The sequence below is a fragment of the Nicotiana tabacum genome, chromosome 2, assembly GCF_000715075.1.
Source record: "Nicotiana tabacum cultivar K326 chromosome 2, ASM71507v2, whole genome shotgun sequence".
Taxonomy (NCBI): domain Eukaryota; kingdom Viridiplantae; phylum Streptophyta; class Magnoliopsida; order Solanales; family Solanaceae; genus Nicotiana; species Nicotiana tabacum.
This window is the reverse complement of record NC_134081.1, coordinates 34,443,205-34,456,911: the sequence shown is the minus strand read 5'-3', so window position 1 is coordinate 34,456,911 and position 13,707 is coordinate 34,443,205. Positions and strand designations below refer to the sequence as shown.

At 36.7% G+C, this 13,707-nt stretch overlaps 1 long non-coding RNA gene across 1 annotated transcript; it reads left to right on the top strand.

Moving 5' to 3' along the window:
• The first annotated feature begins 1,031 nt into the window (after positions 1 to 1,031).
• Positions 1,032 to 8,189, top strand: LOC107772098 (uncharacterized). Its single transcript, XR_001644975.2, has 2 exons — positions 1,032 to 1,507; positions 7,633 to 8,189. It is a non-coding gene; the product is annotated as an uncharacterized LOC107772098 (long non-coding RNA).
• Positions 8,190 to 13,707: the final 5,518 nt, after the last annotated feature.

The following is a 13,707-nucleotide window of genomic DNA, read 5'->3' as shown; positions in this document are numbered from 1 at the left end:
TGCTTCTCTCTCCATTTCAGTATATTGGTCTATCTCATAAGGCACTCTGGCCGTGAAAGGTGCAGTAAAGGTGTGTTTAGAAGCAACATATATGGGTGGAACATACCGCTCATGTGTGGAGGTGTGTGCCGCTGGTATATACTGAGTCTGGTTGTTGGTAAAAGTAAAATTGTCATGAGGAGGGGTGTAGACCAAATTGGCGGTGGCTGGTGGATTTTCTGGAGCCTAAACATAATTGGGAACATAGGGTGTGTGTATGGGAGGATTTGGAGGGTTTGCCGGGGTTACATGTGGTATGACTTGGGTTACAGCGGGGTTTGTGGTGATAGTAGTTAGGGTATTAGTAGGTTGTCGGGTTGATGGAGGAAAATGGTTAGGAGTGAATCGAGCGATGGAAAATTGGGTGGTTGTGGGAGCGTCGTCATGACCATGTGAGCCAATTCCCTGATATGTTTTACCTCTTCCCTTAGCGACTCCATTTCTTGTTCTATTCGGGCAACATGTTATCATTCCGAGTCTCGTCCTTTCCCCTGATCCCCCCTTGCTTGTCGGCTACCACCAGAGCATTTCCGATCGGGTTGTCTGTAGTAGTCATCTTCCCTTTGGACCTTAGATTATACTGTGGATCGTGTAGTTTTAGGTATCAACATAAATCAATCTCTGTTTCGGGGATAAATAAATAAAGCGATAAAGCAAGAAAATAAAGAAAAGTAGAAGTTAGTCTTAGCGTTTGCATAGATATAATCACATAGAGCAGTTAGTTCACATATTCAGACAAGTGCGTTTCCTAAGATATGTAAGGACCTCTCTTTGCCGGAGGTAGGCCTATGTTGCAAGCGTTTGACAAACAATCAGATTCCAGCACATTCGGATCCGGAGCAAACTTAATCTTTCATTGGTGGAATTTTGTCGGTTACAAGCGGGTTTCAAAGACTTCATTTGGGGGGGGGGGGTTACTTTTCCAATAGCTACAATATGATTTTACTGGGTTTACAAAGGGGTTGCATGGGCTTATAGAATCTCCCTTAGGGAATGAAAAGTACAAAGAGGAAATCAACGAGTAATGCAATAGTCTTTCCTGGAGTCTCCTCCCAAGCTCACTACATAAAAAGGAGTTATTAAGGCGATTTTAATACGACGGTTAAACAATGATTCGATACATAAAATGGCTGTTTTGAACCGCCACTGTGTTATTATAACTTTTCATATATTTGTTTGATTTATCTTAAAAAGCAAGGATATCTCACTCTCACAAATTAGAAATCCCTCGTCACTCTCCATACCCCGAATAAACCCTACTTTATACAATCTCCATCTCTCCCGCCCACAAATCTCTCATCGGCAGTGTATCACAGATCATCGTCAACTCCCCCTTCTCTCTGTGCATATTCTCTTTCCCTCTTCTCGCGAAGGCCCTCGATTGGCCAGTGATATGGTGGCATTGATTTGGAAAAAGAACAACGAAGCTTCTGGTCTCCGATGATGTCAAATCCCATCTCTAAACAAGGTCTTCTCTATTTTCTCTATGTGTTGATTATTTATTCATGTGGATTTAGGGTTTCATTGTTAGTTTGCTTTTGTTCTTTGAATGTAGTTAGTAGATCTAGGGTTTTGTTGTATGTATCTGCTGCTCTAATAAATTATTTAATTTGTCGTTAAAATTTAGTTGACAAACAAGAGTTGTGTATGGAGTAGAGTGTTTTTGGTCGTTTAATGTTATATCATCCAATGCAGTTGTGAAATGGAATTGGTTGAAGAATTGGGTTGTTCTTATGAAATTGACTATGATATCATTTGGAGTGATATTATTCTCTTTTTCATTTTTAGATGGAATTGTTTTTGAGATTGAGTGATTTTATTCTCCTTTTCCGCCTATGTGATAAGGGAATAACATTTTTGCCGTCAAAAAGTTGCTAGTTGTTGCTGCTTCTACCTATTTCCTCCGCCTCTGCAAATTTATAAGGTTTTTGTTTTCAACAATTCTAAGAAATGTATGAACACTTGAAGTCCACTCACATTCTCCTTTGTTTTCTATGCTTGTCTTGTGTTTCTGGTACTTAGAATTTGCACTGTACTACTGAACATTTTTTTGAGCACTTTACTATTTCTTGTTGACTCTGCTTTGTTGTGTCGTGTTCACTCTGTCACGATCCAAATACCCAGTATAGGCTGTGATGGCGTCCAATGTTGCCGTTAGGTAAGCCAACGGTGAACTATCCATTTAATTATTTTTTTTATTATTTTTAAAGTCATGAATTTTTATTTAATAAAGAAACCAATAATAAATGGTCATGGTGATGTAAAGCATAAAATAAAACATAAGAGTGAAGTAGTAAAATAAATAGGCATAAACCATAAATATCTACTAGCAATTTTCAAAACTCGGTGTCACAAGCGCACGGGCAATCTAGTAGAATATACAAAACCTCTACAACTACTGTCTGAAATAAAATAGATAGAAATAGTAAATACAACCCGGGTGCTGAAGATCGGAGAATGGAAAGCAGCTCACCACTAGGTCTAGGGTAATGCAGATACGTGCCTGGACGGACACCAGATGTACCTACCTCAGTACCTGCACAATTTGTGCAGAAGTGTAGCGTGAGTATGTAAAACAACGCATACCCAATAAGTATCTAGTCTAACCTCGAAAAAGTAGTGACGAAGGATCGACATCGATACTTACTAGTGGTCAATATATATAAAGTGCAAGAATTATAAATAGGCATGAAATAAAACAGTAACAATGGAATAAGAAGCAATAAATAAGTGATTTTTTAACAAAATATCAATTTAAAAGTCCTCAAATATCACATGCCAATTTCAACCAATAAGAGCCAGCAAGTAATTATAATTTCTCAAGTCATGAAGGAAATATCGAGTATAATCGGACTCCTTGAAACATCACGCACGAGTTATGCTGAGGTCGTATGGTCCGATCCATAATAATCGTGTACATACACTACTGAGGTCGTACAGACCGATTCAGGGATACATCTCATTATATATAAATATTGCCGAGGTATTCCGCCCGATCCATAGGAATAGGGGAACTCTTCGGACTACAGGATATACGTTTACAACAACAAGATAAGTACATAAAGGAACATAAATTTTCTATCAATAATCGAATATTTCGCCAAAACCCAAAGTAACAAAGCTTGGTCTGATATAGTCTCTAATCAAGTCTCACTTACTAATACAAGCAATTAAATTACCAAGTTGGATTCAAATAGTACAAGTAATTGTATAATAAAGTCCTATGTCTACCCGGACATAACATTATTTTTAACTACGTACGAACTCTCGTCACTTTGTGCGTACATAGCACCCACAATTACTAACAAATAACCATTTAAACACCTATGGGGTTAATTCCCTCTTACAAGTTTAGGCAAGAGACTTACCTCATTTTCAAGTCCTCTCCCCGATCCTCAATTCACACTAATAGCCTCAAATCGATGCCGAGCAATTCGAAACCAACCAAAAGTCATACAAACTAATCAATATATGCTCAAAAGTTCTCAATTTAACTATTAGAATAATTACCCAAACCGATTTGGAAAATTCTTAAAAGTCACGATCGGGCCCCCGTGCCCGGATTTTGAAATATTTTATAGATAAATGTTACCCGTAACCTTACAAACTCAAATATATAATTTATACTCAATTTCATAATCATTTTCGTGGTCTAATCCCATTTTTACCAAAACCTAGGAGTTTTAATATAATCCCATAATTTCCACAATTTCTATGTTAAAATCTACCCATAATCTATGTATTAAACTCACATTATATAGAAATTACTTACCTTCAATTGCTAGGTGAAAATATCTCTCCAAAAAGCTCTAGAATCGGCCAAGAAATGTGAGAAATGAAGGAAATAAGCTAAATCCCGATTATTAAAAGTTTCTGCCCAGTGAATCCTTTTTTGCGATCGCGAAAGAAGCCTCGTGATCGCGAAAGAAGCCTCGCGATCGCGAAAGAAGCCTCGCGATTGCGAAGGCAAAACTGCTCCTCGCCCCAAAGGCCTTATTCACGAGCGTGATCAGCACCTCAAAATTGCGAAGGCTAGCCAATCCATCACTATGCGAACGCGACCGGCCCTGCGCGAACGGGAAGGGCAAAAGGGCTTCTGACCCCAGACCAGTCCCTTATACGCGAACGCGACCCATACATCGCGAACATGAAGAAAAATATTACCCAACCTCCAAATCCTTTATCGCAAATGCAAGAATCCTTTCGTGTTCGTAAAGAAGAAAACAAGCACTAGCAATTTCTGCAATTTGGACTTAACTTCGTGTGGTCCGAAACACACCCCAGCCACCCGGGACCCCGTCCAACTGCACCAACAAGGTTGTAAACATAATACAGACCTACTCGAAATATGTAAAACAACATCGAAATAAAGAATCGCTCCCTAAAACTAAAATATTCAACTTATGAACTTTAAGCTTCTTCAACTAGCTCCGAATGCGACAAACAATACTTAGACAACTCGGAATGACGTCAAATTTTACGCACAAGTCACAAATCACCATACGAACCTATTCTCGGGCTCAAAATCCCAAACGGATATCGATAACACCAAAGCCTACTTCAAACCAAATTTACAAAACTCTAAAACTTCAAGGTGACGAGCTCGAAACACACACTTAATTTATGCTCGCTAATCAAATATAGTATAGTATAATATTGTATCCACAAGGATTGGATTTAAACAGTATTCTCATAGTTTTTAGCTTGATCGCTATCCAAGATGATCAACAATTGAGATTTATATAATTTTTTATTAAAATTAATTAAGATCTAAAGCTATTGACTAATGACAATTGAAACAAGAAAGTTATCAGTGGGAGGAAATAGGGGTTGATAGGATAGGTGTAAGATAATTATTTGGGATATAACTCTAGATAATTCACTTGTAATGTTTAAGTGAGTCTCTTGAATTCACTCAATTATCAGTTCAACCGTTTAGCAAAAACTCCTCTCTCGATTAAGTTTCAACCTCACAAGATGAACTAATTTAAGCACGTGATGATATGCAAGAATGCGTAGTGAATTGGTCTTTAGGAAAATATCTTTCGGTTATTCTCCTAACTAGGTTTAATCAATGATTCAACTAGACTCTTTCGATTACTAAGAAGAATCTATGAACTCAACCAACAAAATAATATAAATTTGTCACAAGTTATGCCTCTCTCGATTACATGAACAAGTGAATATAGATGCAACAGTTAAATCATCCAAAAATGCTTCAATACATAAAACTAGAGTTATAATCCACAAACAATCATCAATACACCATATCCATCAAACCCTAAAGGGCACTACTCCATAGATATGGAGAAATTCGTCACAAATAAAATTAACGTATGGGAAAACATAAATTCAATCCAAACTCGGGTCTTGAGTGAGGAAAGAATGATGAAATCCTTGTACTTTTGCTCCTCCTTGGCTTCCTTAGGTCTAAAGTGTGTCAAAATTTTTAGAAAATAATATTTTTCCATGTATTTATACCAAGTAGGGTCGGGCCCAAACGAAATCACCCTTTTCTAGCCGTAATAGAAAAACTTGCAAACTTAATGCTTTTCATGCGTCGCACTATGCTATGCCCAGTGGATCGCATTAGTGCAATTTTCTCGGTCGTAAACTCTATGAACTTAGCTTGTCTGACAGAATTTTTTACTGATGCTACGCACTATGCCATGCACTATGCCTAGCATTAGTGTATTTTTTTGTGAGACCCAAAAATTACAAGTCTCTGAACTTCTTAAATTTCTGACGTACATTTGCACTGATGCGTCGCATAGTTCTATGCATGGTGCGTCGCATCAGTGCATTTCCTCAGAGTGTTGCTTCTTCCTTGATTTTTGACAACCAAAAGTGATCCTCGACCCCCGAACACGATCCCGGCTTAATCCCTTGGGCTTTTACTCAGACTTCAAAGCTCCAATTATTTGATTTAGCTCCACAATATCTACATAACTCGGAATCATTTCTACAAGGCATAAAATATGCAATAAGTGAAAAATACTATCAATTAAAGCTCAAAATAAGTAAAGTGCAGTAAATTAGAGTGCAATAAGTGACTAAAATACGAGATTATAGCCTACCATCACAAGGCGCCAACTTTCAACATTAAGCGCCGAAACGCTCCCGGATTACACGAAACCGATCCGAACATACGCCCAAGTCCAAAATTATCATACAAACCTATTGGAACCATCAATACCGGTTCTGAGGTCGTTTACTCAAAGTATTAACTCAAGTCCAACTTGGCCATCTTAGGCTACTATTAAGGAACTAAGTGTTCCGATTTTAACCCGAACCTTTCCAAAACCAAACCAACCATCCCCGCAAGTCATCAAACAATAAAATCACATATGAAGAGTCTTAAATAAAGAAACGGAGATCTAGAAAGCAAAACGGCCGGTCGGGTCATTACACATTTTTAGTCCGAGTTTTGCACTATATGTAAACTAGAGTCATTGTTTGCTTGGCTGTGTGTTTCTTGACTTGTGACTTGGTGACGTGTATGAGAAAGTTACTCTCGTGTTCCCTTTATCCTATAGTTAATAGCCCGATATTCGTAAATTCAATTGATAATAAACCTCACGAAAAGAAGAATCATATAAGAATGACCATATATTTATAATCAAATTGACTATATAAGTTTTTAACTTATGACAGCTATTTCAGGACAAACACAATTAGATATACTGATAAAACTCTACCTTGAAGAAGCTAATAGGTAGTACCACAAGAAGCAGAAGGAAATTTTCCAGTTTTATGTCATCTTTATCCATCAGATTGACTAGTTGTTGTGCAATATAGAAATAAAGTTGTCTGAGAAATAAAAAAAGAAAGAGAATTAGGATAAACCGGCAATTTGACTTTCTTATGAGATTTAACTACTAGAGTAACTCGTAATCAAGTTTAGTACATGAAGAGTTGTCTAGTTTTACTTATTAATCATGCTTTTTCTACTAAAATAATTTCGTTGATTTCTGATTTTTGTTAAACTTTTGAGTAATCAGTCTTTTCTAATATATGTTTATTCTACTGAGATTGGACAAATTTAGAGGCTCTACTCAAAAGGGATCTTCGCTTCTTAATCACATTTCTTTTGTGTTTCCGTTCTTTTATTTACTTTGTTGGTTAAATTCTTTGCATAGTCTGATTGGTGATAAGTTTCAATATTTACGAGAGTTTGACTTAGAATTATTGTCCACAAATCTTCTGAAGATGAGAATAATATTTCTTGTTTTTATATTCTAACCTTTGTTTGGATCAGTCGTATAAATCTAACTGAAGTTGGTCGACATTCTTTTATGACTGATAGCGTCTATAATCATGTGTTTCAAATGCCTGGTAACTTTTTCTGTTAATTTTTCTACTACGATGTGCATGTTAGAGATGCAACATGTAATGTCCAATTTTTATTAAAAAACTTTTCCTAATGATATTTTATGGAAAATAATCAAATCACTGACTAGAAGAAAACTTCCCTTATATCCTTGATCTCTTTAAGAGACAGAAACTTAGAACACATATTAATTAGTCACCTTGTTTTGGAAATTGCTAAATCAAACCTTGAATTTTAATATTTGATACTCATTTGTTGTTCAGATAGTATTCTTGAGGCTGGTAGAGAGAAAGTGCGATGACATGATCTCTATCCTGCAGAAAATAAAAGCAATCTTGTCCTATTCAAGGTATTCACCCATGATTGATGATGATGAACATATATTGGAGAAGGCCATACATAGGGCAAGTTTTAACTTCTTAGTATTTTGGTTTTAACATCGTAATATTTTGGAGAAGGCTTACTCTGTGAATCTGAACTTACAAGTTCTTTCATTTAACAAGACTACAAACACAAAAGCATGGCGAAACCTGAGTTGTGAGCTATATAATATATGATATCGGACATTCATATTAGAAACTATACCCATGATATTTGTAAACTTGCTCTTTTCTGACTTTCTAGACAGTATGTCACTTTTCCAATTGAGCCAAAAAGATCACCATACATGTGTTAATTAGTAATCATTGTTAGGGTCAAATATCGTTTTATTTTTTGGATCTTTTGTTGAATAATTCTTTAAAACTTAAGATATTTGATGATGTATTTTGGAGTACTTGTGTGTTTTATACAATGAAGATCTTTTACGTTTGAAACTTTATATTTTTGTCAAATTTATTGCTTTTTAAAGCATCATAGATGATTAGAAGCATAAGGTGTAGTAAGTATAATGTAGATGTGGAATAAAAAAATTACTCTAATAAATAAATTAATCTAAAATTACGGCACTAAAAATGTACAATAAGGGTGATTATTAACTGCCATAATATGCAGTATGTTTTGGCACATGATTTCGAATTGCGGCGGTTTCAAACCGCCATATTATACAAATGAAAACTGTCGTATTATCCGCTCGACAATTATGGCGGTTTTGTGAAAACTTCCGTATTACGCTTGTGGAGGACGGGATTATGGCGGGTTTTAAAAATGTTATCAATGCGTATTATGGAAGTTTGAAACTGTTGCAAAACGTAAAAATAACCGCCATTATATCATTGTTTATTCGCAGTGGCTCTCTTCTTTTGGATCTTCAGGATCCTCTTCCACCTCCTCCTCATCCTCATCATGATTGTACTCTGGTTTCTCTTCTGGATCCTCCTCTGATTCTGTCTCAGGCTCGATCTGTATGTATTCAACTATCTGGTTGTCATTATCCGGCAACAACAGCATGTGATCAACCAATACCGGAATCACATGTTGATACATGGCATTGGTGACAAGGTAGTGGGGTAGGATCTCATGGTATATTCATATGGCTGCTGCCGAGTCCTCCAATCCCATTAATACCTCTCTACTAGGCTTGACCAATTCATCTTCTTTATTGATTCACACAAAATATTCAGGTGTGCACCAGGAGTTTTGCCCCATTCCCATTGTGATCAGGTCATTCCACTCGCCCTGGAGTCTTCTTACCCTTGGGATCGAAATCTGCCTGTTGTAATCATGTTTGTACAAAGTTGTTCTTGAACCGGAGAGGCACGTCTTGAATCAATCCAAACTGTCCCAGAACCCTCAGTGGTGCATACGTTTGAGTACCTTCAAGACCCACCAACTCGATGAAGTATTTCCCCTTGCTTCTCATGATCACTCTACCAATCTACCAAGAAAGTTTCTAGTTAATGAATTCTTCGCTCAGATTGGTCAAAAGCTCCCGCCATTCTTCCTGTCTCTCCTAAGTAAATTAAGGTCATAAGAAAAATTTACATTTACTTTAATAACTTCAGCATAGTTTGAGAGCAGGCATACATCCAACTAAGGCCCCATCTCATTAAACACTTAGGCTAATAGATTCATTCAACATTCCTAAAAGGGCATGCCAACCAATCAGGCCAGAAGAGACATCAACCTGAATGGGGAAGTTAATTTTAGTCTTGTTTAATCCTAATGACATGATATCTAGTTATAACAATACATAGCCTATCAGACTCCCCAATTTTCATACCCAAACAACTTCAGGTTAAGTCCTCTATAAGAAGCAAGATCAACATGCATAAGACAATAGGTAATAATATTTACTTTAACTTTGTAAGGCAAACAAATCAAAATAAACTAACATTTGAACATGTGACCAGGTTCACTAACAAAGTATGTCAACAAAACTCAATGCAAAATTTTGTGTACAGGTTATTATGACAGGCATACATGAACCAGAATAGTATAGTGTCATGGTCAAGTCTAACAGTTAGAGTCATTCAAGTAAGAACATGTCATCATGATCATTAGGAACACGTCTCTTAATGAGAATTATTCACTAAACCAATACAATATCATAGAAAGGTCAGAATCATGGAAATTACCAATACAACATCATAGAAAGATCAGAATCATGGCAGGTACAGAGTTAACACACAGATATAAATACAAAATTCCTCAAGCTAAGATCATATAATAGTCCATGGACACAGTTGAATTATTGTGACATCTGTGAGCTCAAGTATAGAAATTAAGAAGAGTTATTCAATCAACGTAGTAGCCAGAGCTTCATGTGGTTTTCATTACAATGCTTAAACAGTCATGATATGGCAAACACTAACACTAATTATAGGGGTTAATCATAACAAATTATATACAGATATGAGAGCATGTTTGTCTGATATACTAACAAGGTTTGTTATATGTCTTCTTTATCATGAGGAACACACATAGATCATTTCATCATAGTAGCATGAATAGACTGTCAGCTAGGGTCAAACAAGTTCAATATGGGAGAATGGACAAGGGTGGAAGTCATTTTTGTTGAACGGAAACTATACAACATGACATCACAGACATAAAGATCAATTAGCACAGTACAATAGGTATGAGGTCTTAACAGGACATCAAGAAGGGCTCAAAAACATGGTTTAATTAACATATCTGAGGTGATTGTGTTTATGTAATTATTTTCTCGACTAACAGGGGTGAATCACACATAAAATAAACTTAAGGTTTCAACTCAACTATGTAATGACCCGGCCGGTGTTTTGAGTTTTTTTAGTCCCGATCCCCTATTTATTACCTCCTCTATGCTACATTGTGGTTATGTAACTTGTCAGGGTGTTTGGCTTTGGTTTCGGGTGAGTTTCAGAGTGAAATGGGATACATATTTCCTAAGTTGGAGGTTTAAGTTGTAAAGGTTGATCGTAGTTTGACTTGTATGAAGACGACTCTAGAATGGGGTTTTGATGATTCCAATAGCTCCGTATGGTAATTTTGGTCTTAAGAGTGTGTCCGGATGTTGATTTGAAGGTCCGTAGGTCGTTTCGGCATGAACTGGCTAAAGTTGAAAAATGGGAGATTTTGAAAAGTTTGATTGGGAGTTGACTTTATTGATATTGAGGTCGGCTCCCGATTCTGGAAGTTTGAATAGGTCCCTAATGTCAATTATGACTTGTTTGAAAAAATTAAAGTCAATCAGAGTTGTTTTGGTATGAATCGGTATTGGTTTCGAAATTCGGAAGTTTATAGTTGCATAGACTTGAATTTGGGTTGTGATCCGTAGAATCGATGTTGTTTGATGTGAATTTAGTACTATATTTCTAGATAATCTCATCTATTCAGTTAGAGCTCGTGATTCTGTACTACCTAGTTCCGGGGATATGTTGTGATTATCGTCGTGTTGGCCTATATTTTCTTTATTTCCGCATTTATGTTATACTCTGCTTTATTTTATCATATTTTACTGATTTAAATGTTGATAAGTGATCGGCTTACTTAACTTTAGAGACTAGGTTCCATCACTACTCCAATGTAAGGATTTGGGTCGTGACAACGTCATGGAGTTCGTAGTTCTACAATTGAGAAATCAAGGATGACGTAAAGGAATTTGTGGTTCTAACAATTAAAAATTAAGGATGACGTCATGGAATTCATGATTCTACAATTAGGAAATCAAGGATGATGACATGGAGTTAGTTATTTTATAATTGAGAAATCAAAGATGATGGTATAGAGTTCGTAGTTCTATAATTAAAAAATCAAGGATGGCATCATAAAGTTCATGGTTCTACAATTGAGACATTAGGGATGACGTCATAAAGTTTGTAGTTCTACAATTGAGAAATCAAGGATGACATCATGGAGTTCATGGTTCTACAATTGAGAAATCAAAGATGACAACATGGAGTTCATGGTTGTACAATTGAGAAATCAAAGATCACATCATAGAGTTCGTAGTTCTACAATTAAGAAATCAAGGATGATGTCATAGAGTTCGTGGTTCTACAATAGAGAAATCAAGGATGATGTCATGGAGTTCATGATTCTACAATTAAGAAATCAAGGATGATGTCAAGAAGTTCGTGGTTCAAAAATTGAGAAATTAAGGATGATGTCATGGAGTTCATGGTTCTATAAGTGAGAAATCAAGGATAATGACACAGAGTTCGTTGTTCTTCAATTGGGAAATTAAAGATGACGTCATAGAGTTCTTTGTTCTATAATTGAAAAATCAAGCATGACGTCATAGATTTCATGGTTCTACAATTGAGAAATCAAGGACGATGCCATGGAGTTCGTAGTTCTACAATTAAGAAATCAAGAATAGCGTATGGAGTTCGTAGTTCTACAATTAAGAAATCAAGAATAGTGTATGGAGTTCATAGTTCTACGATTGAGAAATCAATAATGGCATCATAGAGTTCGTAGTTCTACAATTAAGAAATCAAGAATAATGTTATGGAATTCGTAGTTATACAATTGAGAAATCAATGATGCCATCGTAGAGTTTGCAGTTCTGCAATTGAGAAATAACATTTTTACCTATCTATACTATATTAGAAACTTATTTACCCTCACCAGAGAGGTTTTAGCTTAATTAAAATTTCATATACAATTTATCTATCACAACCCAAATCTCACATGTCGTGATGACGTCTATCACAATACTAGGCAAGCCGACAATCACAATAAACGAGGCATCTTTAAATTTGGAAACATAGTAAAATAAGCTCAAGAAATCGTGGTGTCACTAAGTAAATGAGTATCTAACTGACAACATAATCTGACTGCTAAACACTGTCCAGAAAGGTAGAACAGTACAAATACCTAAAAAGAAGGAGAGTCAAGGTCTGCGGACGCCAAGGCAGCTACCTCAAAAGTCTCCGATAGATAAAGCTCCAAAGCTAACAACCGCCGTGCTCAGAAGTACCTGGATCTGCACACGAAGTGCAGAGTGTAGTATGAGTACAACCAATCCAATGTACTCAATAAGTAATAAGACTAATCTTGGGCTGAAAGCAGTGACGAGCTCAACAAATATAATCCAAATACAGATTTTTTAACAATACATATATGACAGGTTATATGACAATAATATCTTAGAGAAACTCATAATCTATAGGAATGTAGACATGCTTCTAGGTTTAACAGTTAAGCTCAACACAGATAAAATATGCCAAGTATGACCGATATGAGGAATATTACATCTCTATATCTACATGTCAATGTGCATGTCACATGTGATGCAACACAATGAAAACCTCACGTACTCAAACTCTCAGAATACTCAATTTGACTATCTCAATTCTCGCTCATCACACTCAGTCACTCAGCACTGTACGGTACCTGAGCTCACTGCTGGTATGACAGACTCCAGAAGGGGGGGATCCTGCCTAAATGCTAATAAAATCTGCAGCGGCGCGCAACCCCATCCCATCATGAATCAATAATACCTGCTGCGGCATGCAACCCGATCCCATCGTGAGTCAATAGTACACGATGCGGCGCGCAGCCCTATCCCATCAATACCACTCATAAACAGGCCCTCGGCCTCACTCATTCATCAATCTCTCCAGTCTCTCGGGATCACAACACTCATGCCAAATCAGCCCAAAACAATGATACATGATGTGACAATAAATGGTAACAGAGACAGAGATATGATATGCAACGATGAATGTGACTGAGTACATAACTGCAATTTAAGCAAATAACTCAGTAGCAAAAGAACGACCACTGTGGGTCCAAATAATACCAGCACATAGCCTAAACATGATTTCTAACATGAATCACAACTCAAATTCTCTAACACATAGAGTATTCATGAGTAATAGCAAGATTCAGTGACTACACAGTTTCACGGGATCGACCGAGTCACAATTACTACGATGCACGCCCACACGCCCGTCACCTAGCATGTG